The sequence below is a fragment of the Syngnathus scovelli genome, chromosome 7 (genome assembly GCF_024217435.2).
Source record: "Syngnathus scovelli strain Florida chromosome 7, RoL_Ssco_1.2, whole genome shotgun sequence".
NCBI classification, from domain to species: domain Eukaryota; kingdom Metazoa; phylum Chordata; class Actinopteri; order Syngnathiformes; family Syngnathidae; genus Syngnathus; species Syngnathus scovelli.
In genome coordinates, this window is record NC_090853.1 from 6,562,874 (window position 1) to 6,580,079 (window position 17,206).

Consider the following 17,206-nt stretch of genomic DNA (forward strand, 5'->3'; position numbering starts at 1 on the left):
GCAAGGCTTCCATAGGGTAGTGGTTAGTGCTCTGGGCTTTCACCCCAGCGATCCAGGTTCGAATCTCAGTGGGACCCAAACAATTTTATAATAGAAAATTTGCAACACAGTTGCTCGTGTAACCATAAAACCATCCATGTTCCATACATTGGGAGCAAGGCTTCCATAGGGTAGTGGTTAGTGCTCTGGGCTTTCACCCCAGCAACCCAGGTTCGAATCTGGGTGGGAACTCAAAGAAATTTTATCATAGCAATTTTGCAACACAGTTGCTCGTATAACCATACACTTCCTTAGAGCTAGGGTTAGGGCTAGAGCTAGGGTTAGAGTTAGGGTTAGAGCTAGTGCGAGGGTTAGGGTTAGAGTTAGAGCGAGGGTTAGGGTTAGAGCTAGGGTTAGGGTTAGAGCTAGGGTTAGAGTTAGGGTTAGAGCTAGTGCGAGGGTTAGGGTTAGGGTAAGAGCGAGGGTTGGGGTTATAGCTAGGGTTAGAGCTAGAGCTAGGGTTATGGTTAAAGCTAGGGTTAGAGCTAGGGTTAGGGCTAGGGTTAGGGTTAAAGCTAGGGTTAGAGCTAGGGTTAGAGCTAGGGTTAGAGCTAGGGTTAGAGCTAGGGTTAGGGTTAGAGCTAGGGCTAGGGTTAAAGCTAGGGTTAGAGCTTGGGCTAGGGTTAGGGTTAAAGCTAGGGTTAGAGCTAGAGCTAGGGTTAGGGCTAGGGTTAGGCTTAAAGCTAGGGTTAGGGTTAGAGCTAGGCTTAGGGTTATGGTTAGAGTTAGAGCTTGGGTTAGGGTTAGAGCTAGGGTTAGGGTTAGAGCTAGGCTTAGAGCTAGAGCTAGGGTTAGGGTTAAAGCTAGGGTTAGAGCTAGAGCTAGGGTTAGGGCTAGGGTTAGGGTTAAAGCTAGGGTTAGAGCTAGAGCTAGGGTTAGAGCTAGGGTTAGGCTTAAAGCTAGGGTTAGGGTTAGAGCTAGGGTTAGGGTTAGTGCGAGTGTTACGGTTAGGGTTTGAGCTAGGGTTAGGGTTAGAGCTCGGGTTAGGGTTAGAGTCAGGGTTTGAGCTAGGGTTAGGGTTAGAGTTAGGGTTAGAGCTAGGGTTAGGGTTAGGGTTAGAATTAGAGTGAGGGTTAGGGTTAGAGCTAAGGTTAGGGTTAGAGGTAGGGTTAGGGTTAGAGTTTGTGCGAGGGTTAGGGTTAGAGCTAGGGTTAGGGTTAGAGCTAGGGTTAGGGTTAGAGCTAGGCTTAGGGTTAGGGTTAGAGTTAGAGCTAGGGTTAGGGTTAGGGTTAGAGTTAGTGCGAGGGTTAGGGTTAGAGCTAGGCTTAGGGTTAGGGTTAGAGTTAGAGCTAGGGTTAGAGCTAGGGTTAGGGTTAGATTTAGAGTGAGGGTTAGGGTTAGAGCTAGGGTTAGGGCTAGGGTTAGAGGTAGGGTTAGGGTTAGAGCTAGGCTTAGGGTTAGAGTTAGAGCTAGGGTTAGAGCTAGGGTTAGGGTTAGATTTAGAGTGAGGGTTAGGGTTAGAGCTAGGGTTAGGGCTAGGGTTAGAGGTAGGGTTAGGGTTAGAGCTAGGCTTAGGGTTAGAGTTAGAGCTAGGGTTAGGGTTAGAGCTAGGGTTAGAGTTTGTGCGAGGGTTAGGGTTAGAGCTAGGGTTAGGGTTAGAGCTAGGGTTAGAGGTAGGCTTAGGGTTAGCGTTAGAGTTAGAGCTAGGGTTAGGGTTAGAGCTAGGGTTAGAGCTAGGCTTAGGGTTAGCGTTAGAGTTAGAGCTAGGGTTAGGGTTAGAGCTAGGGTTCGGGTTAGGGTTAGGGTTAGTGCGAGTGTTACGGTTAGAGCTAGTGTTAGGGTTAGAGCTAGGGTTGGGGTAAGAGCTAGGGTTAGGGTTAGATTTAGAGTGAGGGTTAGGGTTAGAGCTAGGGTTAGGGCTAGGGTTAGAGGTAGGGTTAGGGTTAGAGCTAGGCTTAGGGTTAGAGTTAGAGCTAGGGTTAGAGCTAGGGTTAGGGTTAGATTTAGAGTGAGGGTTAGGGTTAGAGCTAGGGTTAGGGCTAGGGTTAGAGGTAGGGTTAGGGTTAGAGCTAGGCTTAGGGTTAGAGTTAGAGCTAGGGTTAGGGTTAGGGTTAGAGCTAGGGTTAGAGTTTGTGCGAGGGTTAGGGTTAGAGCTAGGGTTAGGGTTAGAGCTAGGGTTAGAGCTAGGCTTAGGGTTAGCGTTAGAGTTAGAGCTAGGGTTAGAGCTAGGGTTAGAGCTAGGCTTAGGGTTAGCGTTAGAGTTAGAGCTAGGGTTAGGGTTAGAGCTAGGGTTCGGGTTAGGGTTAGGGTTAGTGCGAGTGTTACGGTTAGAGCTAGTGTTAGGGTTAGAGCTAGGGTTGGGGTAAGAGCTAGGGTTAGGGTTAGGGTTAGAGCTCGGGTTAGGGTTAGAGTTAGGGTTTGGGTTAGGGCTAGGGTTAGAGGTAGGGTTAGAGGTAGGGTTAGGGTTAGAGCTAGGGTTAGAGCTAGGCTTAGGGTTAGAGTTAGAGCAAGGGTTAGGGTTAGAGCTAGGGTCAGGGTTAGAGCTAGGGTTAGGGTTAGAATTAGAGCGAGGGTTAGGGTTAGAGCTAGGGTCAGGGTTAGAGCTAGGCTTAGGGTTAGGGTTAGAGTTAGAGCGAGGGTTAGGGTTAGAGCTAGGGTCAGGGATAGAGCTAGGGTTAGGGTTAGAATTAGAGTGAGGATTAGAGCTAGGGTTAGGGTTAGAGCTAGGTTTAGGGTTAGGGTTAGAGTTAGAGCTAGGGTTAGAGTTTGTGCGAGGGTTAGAGTTAGAGCTAGGGTTAGGGTTAGAGCTAGGGTTAGGGTTAGAGTTAGAGCTAGGGTTAGGGTTAGGGTTAGAGGGTTAGGGTTAGGGTTAGAGCTAGGGTTAGGGTTAGAATTAGAGTGACGGGTTAGGGTTAGAGCTAGTGTTTAGGGTTAGAGCTAGGCTTAGGGTTAGGGTTAGAGTTAGAGCTAGGGTTAGGGTTAGAGCTAGGGTTAGGGTTAGAGTTAGTGCGAGGGTTAGGGTTAGAGCTAGGCTTAGGGTTAGAGTTAGAGCGAGGGTTAGGGTTAGAGTTAGTGCGAGGGTTAGGGTTAGAGCTAGGCTTAGGGTTAGGGTTAGAGTTAGCGCGAGGGTTAGGGTTAGAGCTAGGTTTAGGGTTAGATTTAGAGTGAGGGTTAGGGTTAGAGCTAGGGTATTTATTCATTTATTTTTTTTATTTATTTTTTTTTTCTTCCCAAAAAACTACCGTGGATGGTAGTTTCTTTTTTTTTTTTTTCTTCCCAAAAAAAAAAAAAAAAACTACCATGTGCGGTAGTTTTGTAGTTTTTTTTTTTAAACTACCATGTATGGTAGTTCATTTTTTTTTGTTCAAAAAAAAAAAAAAAAAAAAAATGAACTACCATACATGGTAGTTTAAAAAAAAACTACCGCACATGGTAGTTTTTTTTTTTTTTTTTTTTGGAAAGAAAAAAAAAAAAAAAAAAAAAAAAAGAAACTACCATACACGATAGTTTAAAAAAAACTACCATACACGGTAGTTTTTTTTGGGAAGAAAAAAAAATAAATAAATAAAAAATACCCTAGCTCTAACCCTAACCCTCACTCTAAATCTAACCCTAACCCTAGCTCTAACCCTAACCCTCGCTCTAACTCTAACCTTAACCCTAACCCTAAGCATAGCTCTAACCCTAACCCTCGCACTAACTCTAACCCTAACCCTAGCTCTAACCCTAACCCTAGCTCTAACTCTAACCCTAACCCTAAGCCTAGCTCTAACCCTAACCCTAGCTCTAACCCTAACCCGTCACTCTAATTCTAACCCTAGCTCTAACCCTAACCCTCGCTCTAACTCTAACCCTAACCCTAACCCTAGCTCTAACTCTAACCCTAAGCCTAGCTCTAACCCTAGCTCTAACCCTAGCTCTAACCCTAACCCTCACTCTAATTCTAACCCTAACCCTAGCTCTAACCCTAACCCTCGCTCTAACTCTAACCCTAACCCTAAGCCTAGCTCTAACCCTAACCCTCGCACTAACTCTAACCCTAACCCTAGCTCTAACCCTAACCCTAGCTCTAACTCTAACCCTAACCCTAAACACTCTAACCCTAAACACTAGCTCTAACCCTAACCCGTCACTCTAATTCTAACCCTAACCCTCTAACCCTAACCCTAGCGCTAACTCTAACCCTAGCTCTAACCCTAACCCTAGCTCTAACCCTAACCCTAGCTCTAACCCTAACCCTCGCACAAACTCTAACCCTAGCTCTAACTCTAACCCTAACCCTAAGCCTAGCTCTAACCCTAACCCTAACCCTAGCTCTAACCCTACCTCTAACCCTAGCCCTAACCCAAACCCTAACCCTAACCCGAGCTCTAACCCTAACCCTAACCCTAGCTCTTACCTCAACCCTAGCTCTAACCCTAACACTAGCTCTAACCGTAACACTCGCACTAACCCTAGCTCTAACCCTGACCCTAGCTCTAACCCTAACCCTCGCTCTAACTCTAACCCTAACCCTAAGCCTAGCTCTAACCCTAACCCTAGCTCTAACCCTAACCGTAGCTCTTACCCCAACCCTAGCACTAACCCTAACACTAGCTCTAACCGTAACACTCGCACTAACCCTAACCCTAACCCGAACCCTAGCTCTAACCCTAACCCTCGCTCTAACTCTAACCCTAACCCTAAGCATAGCTCTAACCCTAACCCTCGCACTAACTCTAACCCTAACCCTAGCTCTAACCCTAACCCTAGCTCTAACTCTAACCCTAACCCTAAGCCTAGCTCTAACCCTAACCCTAGCTCTAACCCTAACCCGTCACTCTAATTCTAACCCTAGCTCTAACCCTAACCCTCGCTCTAACTCTAACCCTAACCCTAGCTCTAACTCTAACCCTAAGCCTAGCTCTAACCCTAGCTCTAACCCTAGCTCTAACCCTAACCCTCACTCTAATTCTAACCCTAACCCTAGCTCTAACCCTAACCCTCGCTCTAACTCTAACCCTAACCCTAGCCCTAACCCAAACCCTAACCCTAACCCGAGCTCTAACCCTAACCCTAGCTCTTACCTCAACCCTAGCTCTAACCCTAACACTAGCTCTAACCGTAACACTCACTCTAACCCTAGCTCTAACCCTGACCCTAGCTCTAACCCTAACCCTCGCTCTAACTCTAACCCTAACCCTAAGCCTAGCTCTAACCCTAACCCTAGCTCTAACCCTAACCGTAGCTCTTACCCCAACCCTAGCACTAACCCTAACACTAGCTCTAACCGTAACACTCGCACTAACCCTAACCCGAACCCTAGCTCTAACCCTAGCTCTAACTCTAACGCTAACCCTAAGCCTAGCTCTAACCCTAGCTCTAACCCTACCTCTAACCCTAACCCTCGCACAAACTCTAACCCTAGCTCTAACCCTAACCCTAGCTCTAACTCTAACCCTAACCCTAAACCTAGCTCTAACCCTAAGCCTAGCTCTAATCCTAACCCTCACTCTAATTCTAACCCTAACCCTAGCTCTAACCCTGACCCTAGCTCTAACCCTAACCCTCGCTCTAACTCTAACCCTAACCCTAAGCCTAGCTCTAACCCTAGCTCTAACCCTAGCTCTAACCCTAACCCTACCTCTAACCCTACCTCTAACCCTAGCCCTAACCCAAACCCTAACTCTAACCCTAACCCGAGCTCTAACCCTAACCCTAGCTCTTACCCCAACCCTAGCTCTAACCCTAACACTAGCTCTAACCGTAACACTCGCACTAACCCTAGCTCTAACCCTGACCCTAGCTCTAACCCTAACCCTCGCTCTAACTCTAACCCTAACCCTAAGCCTAGCTCTAACCCTAACTCTAGCTCTAACCCTAGCTCTAACCCTACCTCTAACCCTAGCCCTAACCCTAGCTCTAACCCTAACCCTAGCTCAAACCCTAACTCTAACCCTAACCCGAGCTCTAACCCTAACCCTAGCTCTAACCCTAACCCGAGCTCTAACCCTAACCCTAGCTCTAACCCTAACCCTAGCTCTTACCCCAACCCTAGATCTAACACTAGCTCTAACCGTAACACTCGCACTAACCCTAACCTTAGCTCTAAGCCTAGCCCTAGCTCTAAGCCTAACCCTAGCCCTAGCTATGACAAAATGTTTTGGGTCCCACCGAGATTCGAACCTGGGTTGCTGGGGTGAACGCCCAGAGTACTAACCACTACCCTATGGAAGCCTTGCTCTGATTGCATGGAACATGTATGGTTTTATGGTTACACGAGCAACTGTGTTGCAAATTTTCTATGATAAAATTTTATGGGTCCCACCGAGATTCGAACCTGGATTGCTGGGGTGAACGCCCAGAATACTAACCACTACCCTATGGAAGGCTTGCTTTCAATGCATGGAACATGTATGGTTTTATGGTTAAACGAGCAACTGTGTTTGGGTCCCGCTGAGATTTCAACCTGGGTCGCTGTGGCGAAAGCGCAGAGCACTAACCACTACCCTATGGAAGCCTTGCTCTCAGTGCATGGAACGTATGGTTTTATGGAGCAGCTCACAAGCGACGAGATCAGTCAAAATTTTTTGGTCCCACTGAGATTCGAAACCAGGTCGCTGGGGTGAGAGCCCAGAGCACTAACCACTACCCTATGGAAGCCTTGCTCTCAGGCCATGGAACATGTATGGTTTTATGGAGCAGCTCACAAGCGACTAGATCAGTCAAAATTTTTTGGTCCCACTGAGATTCGAAACCAGGTCGCTGGGGTGAAAGCCCAGAGCACTAACCACTACCCTGTGGAAGCCTTGCTCCCAGGCCATGGAACATGTATGGTTTTATGGAGCAGCTCACAAGAAGACTAGGTCAGTGAAAATATTTTTGGTCCCACTGAGATTCGAACCCAGGTCGCTGGGGTGAAAGCCCAGAGCACTAACCACTACCCTATGGAAGCCTTGCTCTCAGGCCATGGAACATGTATGGCTTTATGGAGCAGCTCACAAGCAACTAGATCAGCAAAAAATTTTTTTTGGGTCCCACTGAGATTCGAAACCAGGTTGCTGGGGTGAAAGCCCAGAGCACAAACCACTACCCCATGGAAGCCTTGTTCTCAGTACATGGAACATGTATGGTTTAATGGAGCAGCTCACAAGCGACTAGATCAGTGAAAATTTTTTGGACCCTCTGAGATTCGAACTCGGGTCGCTGGGGTGAAAGTCCAGAGCACTAACCACTACCCTATGGAAGCCTTGCTCTCAGCCCATGAAACATGTATGGTTTTATGGTGCCACTGAGATTCGAACCCAGGTCGCTGGGGTTGGTTTTATGGAGCAGCTCACAAGCGACTAGATCAGTGAAGACTCCACAGCAGATGTCATCACAACACGTTGTGTACACGAACACCTAGCAAAGTACAATTTAAAATTAGTCACAATTATTTAGGCAGATAATTATGGGATATTTTGGTACACTACACGAGGTAAAAAAAATAAATAAATAAGAAAGTGTAGCGAACGATTTGGTGAACGATTCTTTTGAACAAATATTTTGAGTGAACCGATTCTAAAGATTCAGTTCACTTGAGAACTGGAATGCACATCACGAGTACAAAACAGTGCAAGCAATTTTAGACTGCCGGTCGAAACAGCCGACTGGTTAGTGACTCGGGCTCTTGCTAGGCAAGATCTTGGTCCGATCCCGGGTGCGAGGAAATGCTTTTGTTGTGCAATTAACCCTTTATTTATTTATTCTCTTTTTTTTAAACCTCGTGTAGTGTACCTACATGTATTGTCATATAAAGCAGTTAACCAAATGTCTGATTTTTATGTTTTAATTGGCGAATATAAAAACAAGGAATAAGACGCCAGACAAGTTTTAACATAAATGTTTATTAAAAATAATATTAAAAGCAAATTTCAAACCAGCAATCTAATGTGAAATTGCAGTAGATATATTGGATAACAATATTTAGGCGTATATAGGTATACACGTCATTTTAAAACGACTATAAGTGTTATACTACGATACAAGTGTTTACCAGCTCAGTGGCCTAAGAGGAGAGTGTCCGCCCTGAGATTGGGAGGTTGTGGGTTCAAACCACTGCCGAGTCATACCAGTGACTATAACAATGGTACCCATTTCTTCCCTGCTTGGCACTCAGTGTAAGGGGTTGAAATGGGGCCCCCCCCTGCTGCTCACGATCATTGGGACTTTTGGCACTCAGTGTAAGGCAGGGGTGTCCAAGTCCAGTCCTCAAGGGCCGCATTCCTACGTTTTCCAAGTTTCCCTCGTTAAACACCTTATTCAAATGATCAGTTCATCCTCACGTTCTGCAGGAGCCTGATCATATACATATTGTCATATAAAGCAGTTAACCAAATATCAGATTTTTGTTTTCATGCCCAAAAAAATAAAAACAAGGAATAAAACACCAGACAAGTTTGAACAGGTTTTAATGTTTATTAAAATAATAATAATAAAAGTACATTTCAAACCAGCAATCTAATGCGAAATTGCAGTAGATATATTTGCTAACAATATTTAGGCGTATATATGCCTACACGTTATTTAAAAACTACTATAAGTGTTATAAAATCAAGATTACCCAAAGAGAAGCATAACCTGCCCGTTGGTGCATAACGGCGCATCCCTTCATGCAATAAAGTTAGCCGTTAGCTTGGAGAAAACGCGCATAAAAGAAGTGGTGTTTCAGTGAGTGGTTCTTTCTTTCCTTGGCAAATCGTAAATCGACATTCTGGCTTACATAGTTCACGCCAGGAGGGAGACGCAACACGTTCACTGATTGATCCGTTGATGCACGGGCACGAAGGCAGTTGACCCATTGACTCGTTCGCAAACGGGAAATGGACTGGAAATGCAAATCGCACTCATTTTCTTCTTCGTTTTGTTTTACGGCAAGGTGGCACCAGCTTCAATGGGCATTACCGACACCTACTGGTTGAAGTCATATGAACTGAAAAAAAGAACGAATCACTTTAGGAAGTGATTCATTCACTTTCGTTCACTGAAAATAATTCGTTCTTTTGAACGAATTGTTCACTCACGAGCCAACACTATTACGCAATCCTCAGAGGAGGCTAGACAGGATGTTGGCTCCTCCGAGCGAATCGTCTTCGGTTTTAAAATAACTATAAAAATCCAGCGATTTTGGTTCAAAATGATACAAAACTATTGAAATTAAAAGGGAAATGACTTTATAATAAATACAATTGATTCAACCCCCCCCCCCCTTTTCATCTCCGCTGACCGTACGCCCCTGGTGTCCAGTCAGTGCAATGAGACCACCATCACTGCCTGCTGTTTCTGCTGTCTCACTACATTTAGGTCTTGTTCTTTCACACATGCTAAGTAGGCTTAGTAGTTTTGTACTTTTTTTTAAGCCCACATTTCAATACAATTAATTGATGGGTCAATGCATTATATTTATATTGATTTTCAATGAGGTAACAGGATTAAGTGTGTGCATATTCCTTTTACCTAGTGTTATGGAATGAGTCTGATAACTACATTTGCGTTGAATGTAAGCCACTTCGGGAACATTTGGGATGAGACAGTGTGTGGAGGAAGGTTAATCACATCCTCACATACTGCTGATAACCTCAAGCTACTGGCAAATGTTACATATGCTCAGAGCAGCTGGGATTTGTGATGCTCAGCTGCTGCTCAAAATGCTGTCGTCATTTGCATGATTTAAATAATGTCATCAAAATCAAACTATTGTCTCCGAGGTTTTGTTGTCGGTGGGCATAAAAGCTGATTGTGGCCGAATGAAGGACAGAGAACACCTGATGACAAGCTTGAAGAGGAAGAATCAAGCATTTTAAAATGTGTAGGAAATTGACTGTTTTCATGGTGTGCCCAAAATATAAATAAAAAAAGTGAACAGTTTATCGATATTTTGGGAGCTTTCTGTTAAAATGAAGCAAGATGCATCCATACCTCCACAAGTATGTCATCACTTCTTCTCAAAGTATTATTTCTATATATCAAGCACACTACTGGCACCAGTCGACACATTTCCAAGCAAAGCAACAAAATGGTGATGTCTTTCCAAGTGTTATTACGAAATAAATCTCAGCTAAGTGGCCTTGGAGAGTTAAAACAAATAACTGCAGGCTGCATGACTGATTGTAAGGCATATCGTCAATAGTAACAATAAGATGTATCTTCAAAGATAAAACTGCTGGAACTCATACTCAGAAAAAGTGTCGTCATGTTTTATTCAGTCTAATCTGTGTCAGTTTAGGCTTTGTCTAACAAGACAAGTCCATTAAGATGCTTTGATGAGCAACTGATCCATTACTAGCGGCGACGTTAAAATTTAAAAATGTGCTTGCCACTCTTTTCAAATATGCATCTTTGGTTCTTCACACAATCACTTCTTAGATCCCAAATCTCCCAATTCATCTGTGTTAATGAAACTATTATGCATCTGTCGTCATCTGCCTCAGGGAAGAAAACAAATAAACATATGGAACTAGAAATATATTGATATTATGGCCACATCCAATATTTAAGCATGGCGATGCCTCATTTCATTCTATGTAAAAATAAAGGCTGGAATTTTTTTTCAATACACTGTTTTGCTTACAGATTAATACAGCAGCTGCCAGTTGTATGTGCTTAAGCCGCCTGCCTAAAAGCATCACTGGCAAAGTGCTCAAAACTCTCAGCTGGAGGCAACTCTTTTTTTTTTGCACCAAACATTCCAACTCCACAAACAATCTGGGTTTAATTTCCCATTTCAAAATGTTGATGTTAAAAAAATAAAATAAATGCACAGACACACGTGGAAATGAAGCTGAACACAAGCTAATCATTTTCATCAATAACAAATGTCAAGGGAATTATTTGATTTCAGGCTGATGCAGTTATCCCACAGGATATAATTAAATGATTCCTACATGACATGCTCCTCTTTTGAATTGTTTCTCAAATTTTGAGTCACGCAAACAAATCAATTGCATCTGTCAGTTATGATTAGAATTGATTTGAGTGCATTAGGAAAATCATTGATGAGGGAGAAGATCATCAAACGCTTCATAAATGGCATTACTTCATTCAATAATGTAAATTTATTTAAGTGACCTTTAGTCGTCCGAGTCGGGTGGAGAGCACAAAGCGAAATCAAAGCAAAAGCACATAATGTAATGTTTGGTAATATTCTCTCTATTTGAATCAACATTTTACTATGCAACACATCCCATCATAATAATGCTTGGAAATATTTGCTTGTGGGTCTTTCCACGTATCTCTTCCCGCCATGCTTAGCTATCTTTCCTTTGAAGCCAGCAGCTATGCATGATTTCTTTTCGCTCTATCAGTGAGGGTGAGCGCGGGATCACCGTGATGCTCTCAAGACTGGAGGCAAAGGAGGAACTTTCGAATTTGAACTTTCTCGAAATTAAATGACTTTGCTCAAGTGAATTTGAAAGGAGTGGTTGTGAGGGATGAGAGGATCCAGACAGGAGTCATGTTTTTCTTATAAAAAAAAGTCTTATAAAGAAGCTTTCCTTCCAGATGGGAGGTTTTGTCATTGTCTGTAGAACGTCCAATATCCACAGACATTGTTATTCATGAGAAAATGTCAATTGGTTCTGAGTAATACTACATCTATTTTTCCTTTCATTGCCTTTTGCTTCACGCCTTATTTATTCATGTGATGTGCTAAGAGCGGCACATTGGGATGAGACCAAGGACAAAGTCTCATTAAGGGTGTCAAGACCAACAACTGCATCACATGGTGAACCCCCGATTTTAGGCCACAATGTGTCATGCACATAATGATGACATTGAAAATGTGATGTTCGGACTATAAACAGCGACTTTCCCAAACTTGAGACCCCAGCAGCAAAAAGAAAGATAAAAAATCTTAACTGTATACATTTTTTAATTGAATCCTGCACAGAGTGAAACATTCAAATCAATATTCAGATCAGCTGCACATCATGCTGAACACGCAACTTAATATTTTTATGTTCATATTTTATCGCGACACAAGCAGTAGTTTCCCCTCTGGTGAATTTTGTGTTGCTTTCCATGTGGTTTGTTTTTTTATCCTGCTGTCTCGGAATGTGCATAGTTGGTCAAATACCTAACAATCCACCAAATTAGAGTCAGACAGACATAAACATAAGCTTATTTTGCTGCTTTCTAATTCTTCCTGGGAAAATCAATCAATGCTATCTGTGTTACGCTACAGCCAACTTCAGGTTAAGATGTGGGGACAGCACAGTAAGTGTAATATTGGCAACAAGTACGTTCAATAGATGGAAATCTCCTGTAAGCCTACTTGTTGTCCAGTATACACTCACAGGAAATCAATTGAACAATAATTGACCAAAGTGTGCCTGCGTCTGTTAAGATAAGACCCTTTTCCGCTACCTGGTACCGCTGGGACCCAAGACAGCTAAGCTCACGATTGATGCTTGAGTGCATTAGCAAATTTATTTTCAGGATTTTCTTTTTCATCATTATCATTATTTTATTTTGCATGTTATTTATTTCAACAGTATGCATGTTTTGGAACCACAGCAGCGATTCCAATCCAAACAAATACACACTTTGTGTATTTAAATACACATCTCCTCTCCTCTCAACAAGTCTCTTAGAGCACAGCACTGTGGTGCAGCTGAGACATGTTGTTGAGCAAATCTAAATAATACAGAGGATCCAGAAGTGCATATGTAAACACAGTTGTCAGAAAACACATTAAATACACATAGATGCCCTTGAAACGAACGAACGAACGAACAAATGAATGAATGAATGCATGCATGAATGAATGACACCTACTTACCGACCAACCTACATTCAATTCATGCATGCAAAAATTAAAGATGCCATGTTGTTAAAATGGAATATGTAGATGCCTATGTATGTGGCTTTTCATCAGGGTGCTACTTATCAGTTTTTATAAAACTTAGCAGAGCTTGGAAAGTGTAAAAACATGCACAGATGGTCCAAAGCTGACCTTTAAAATTCATGATGACAGAAAGTGTTTGTATTATTATAGGTGATTGTCATGTTGACGGCCTGCCATTTAGTCCCTGGAGATTAGAATAAAAGCGCACACATGCTCCAAAGTAAGGTCAGGTCAGTGAGCCATTATCATTGCATCGTCAAAGAGTGCAAGAGTGCAAATTGTAAAAATAACAGACCCACGTGGGGACTGCATGACCATTACTATCGATTTGTGAAAAAAATACAAATAAAACAGGAGGTTTCGCTGCGGAACAAGGGATAGAAATGCACATGACCGTGGAGAATGAACATAATATCAAATGAGATAGAAGTGTGAATGGAGAAGATCTAAATCAATGTTAAATCATAAATTATTGAGGCAAAGCCGCGAAGACTTTAAAACTTTTTAAAAGCACAAATGCATGAAACGTCATTTTCTTTCCAACAGGCAGACTGCCACATTACACTTGTGTTTGTTGTTTAAAATGTCATCACTTTTTTCAATCTTATCTTTTTCTATTTATACTATACCCAGGAGTTCTGAGCCACGCAGGACTACACCATGGGACATCACGATAGCATTTTACTGAGGTTCGGATGATTTCCTTGACATGCTAGTGGCTTTCAGTTTAAACCAGCTACCCCATGGCTTGAAGATGCTATAGTCGAATGTTATGGCCATTATGCACCCTGACCGCTTCTCCTCCTTTTACGCCACCTCAGAAGGGTCATGGGTGATAGCCATGGGAAAGGGTCTGACTTCTCAGTATAATATAAATGATAAAGTTACAGAAATTCAAATATCAATTACAGCCATCCGTCCATCATTCATTACATTATGTTAAAAAAATTGAATGTTTTGGAGCGATTAGAAGAACGATGAAGTCACCTAGCATCACGGAATGGACTGTTTTGACTTGGGAAAAACCCATGCCTCTGCCATATTGTGGTCAGCCACAATGCTAAGTTTGACCTCGTCTTTGGGTTTTGGCAAAGACTTTGGCAAATTCTAATTCATGCAGATGTGCAAAACCATTCAAATTCATCCACACGTGTTAAAGTGACACTTTAACATCCCTCACATTTCAAATTGATGTCGACAGGTTGACAGCCTGACTGGAGTAATGGCCAGATGGCAGTGGGATCTAATATGCAGTGCTGTGATGACACCAAGTGGGCACATTTCTTCACATCAACTGTGCAGTAGAAGCCAAATTTGAAGGCTTTTTTCCACTTTTTTGTGAAAGAAAGGCTGTTGTCCCTCTGCAGAACTTTAGACAGTAGAGACTTGTGTGATCATGTGTTTATTCTTGGACCAGGCAGCCGGACATGGCAAAGGTGGATAACCCAAACGCGTCATACACATCTGGATACAAGATGTTTAACCAGATGAGTTGTGACTTCACTCATGTCACTTTTTTTTCCCCTTCTCACCACACAGACATTCATTTTCATTGGCCCTGTGTTATAAACTAATGTGTGTCAAAGTAACATTTTTATTCTAAACAAAATCTTTTCCTTTCAGCAATCCATTGTGTTTGGAAATTTACCCAACACTGGTGTAGGAAATTGCGTGAAATGTTGAGTGAGAGCTATGTCAAATAGAAGCAATGAATTAGTTGTGGGTATGTTGAGAGCAACAACTTCAAAGCAAAAATTCAAATTAAAATGTCTCTCTGATTTAAAAAAAATGCTTTAATAATTACAAGGAAGACATAAACATGCCCAAAGATTTATCATTCCAAACTCATTTTATCATTTATATTTATATGTATGTTGGTTATCAAAGACATTTTATGGGGGGGGATCCTAAAATATACAGATGGATGATTCAAGCATCAGAGAGGTACTTTGGAATTGTGCCTCATTTTCTAGCTCACATGCTGTGGTGAAAAAGGTCCCATTTAGACACGGCGTATACAGGGGCGGAGCAAAGATTTTTTCACTGGGGTGGCCAGAGGGGGCACTGCATAAATTGGGGTGGCCAAATGAGGACTTGGGCTTTACAATCTAAAGAAAATTACAAATTTGCATGTTTTATTTTACAAAATTCACATGCTGCACCCTATACAGCAATGATACAGTTTGTGCAAACCAGAACTGAATGAACACCACTATGGTGAGTTTGATGGGATACAATCCCCAAAAATTACAAAAGTGCGTTGTTTTTTTACAAAATGCTGTCCTGAAGCTGAATTATTAAAACATATCACACAGACTATGGCATTTAAAATAATACACCATCTGATTTTACTGCCTGTACTCTGACCAGCTGGTGAAACATTTTGTTCTTGTGTTTGTTCACCTCATCGACTTCCCTGTCCAAATCCCGTAACTTCGTTACTATCACAGCTGACACTGGACACTCTGTTTGCACCTGATTTCTATTTTTTTCTAGAAAAAAATTGGGAGATATCACCTTTCTCGTCATTCTTTCCTATTTTCTATTTTTAAAAAGTGTTGTTGACCCGCTTATAGAAAGCACAATGTGGTAGAACTTCATTTTAGGCGAGACTGTGTGTGTGTCATGATCCCAATCCATATGACCTTATGAACCTCATGTGTAGACTGCAGGGAACGATCGCCTACGCAGGATGTACGAGTGGAGATCTGCTCCTGATCACAGGAAATACTTTGCATGTCAGAAAACAAGAAATCTGTGTCTGGAATAAACATTAACAAAGCATTTTTCTAATATTGACCTCCAACACATTTCAACATTGTGAGTTCATGTGTAGAATACAAGTTCTTTTGAAGAAGGAAGAAAAATGCTGTTGTGATCCAGTGAGTCTGTTTTCTGTTTCAGTACAGACGGGAAGACAAAGAATTAGTTTGATCTACTTTACACATGTTAAACACAACATACTTGCATTGCTTCACCACTCATTGAACAACCTTGATGAGTAGATTAAAATTGACTGTGCTCACCCACATCTGGGCCTTCAAGTATTTTAGGCCATTGACCAGGAGGAAAGAAGGATCTTCTGGGACCGTGCAGGAGGAGGCCCGTCCAGCTGGAGCCGGAACAGAGTTGTATTGTGAGCTGCCTGACGCTTAGTGGAGAGGGAGATCCACAAGCATCGGGGTGGCCTCTTTCTGGGGCCCCCCTGCATGTGCTGATGCTGGAAATGGGTCAGCAAGACAGAGGGGCACAGTGGAGGCCAATCACACTGTGTCAAAAGAAATCCAAACAGGAAGTTGTGTACGGTGAGCTGGAAGAGACTGGGACACAAGGCTTTGTTTAGCTGGAGTTATAAAACTTCTGGTATTGTGTGCAAATTATCTACTGGACTTTTATTTTGGCAGAACAATGTTGCAACTGTTTTGCTCCGTGAATTGAATATTAATGTGTCACAATTCACTCACGTTTTATCGTGTTAATTTAGTTACCCAAATGAGAAAATAAAAAATAAAACATTCTTGATGCTTTTAAATGTTTAATTAAAGCTTTTCCAATCTAAAAAGCTGATTGTGTCTGGGGAGGACCACTAATTAGAGCTGAAACAATTATAAATAATTACAGTATGTGTTGTTATAGTGGATGTAATTTACTGGCATAAAATTACAATAATTAAAGTTGTTGTAATGTTTTGCAATTCTTATTTAACTGCTGTAACCGCAATAATAAACATGGCGATAGTCTATTGTTAAAATGACAATAACAATTAAAACATTCACCTGTGTAAAGGCAGAACCTCTTTTGTTTTTCTTATCAACCCAATTATGCGGGGAGTGTGAGCAAGTTGCATAAATTAATTTACACCAAAAAAAAAAAAAAAAAGATAACGCCGGACAGTTTATACAGGTTGCCAGAGGGAGGCAGTGTTCTTCTTTGACAAGCATGAAAATGCCAGCATCCATTTTGCCTCCAATTCCCTGCTGTTGCTTTTCAGCTGCAAAATGATGACCAGCCATAAGGGCAGCAAGTTGCTTGTTATTGATGTGGCTGCTTTTGAAAACAAGCGCTGTCACGCTTTGGCACAAGAGAACAGTAAGCACAACAACAACAACAACACAATAAAATGATGCAATGGAAGGAATGAGTAACAACCTCTTAGTATTTGCTAAACTGACAAGTTGAGCCGGAAAACGTGAATTGCAACAACTGAAAGATTTTCAAGAAAAAACATGAAATCCTTTTTAGTAGTCAAGTCTCAACTAAAGAGATGTTTAGCAGAAGAAAACAAAATCAGTGAATTGAATCAGATCTCGTGATAATGCAACATGCCTGTGCAAGACGCTGAACAGTGAATTTATGTTTCAC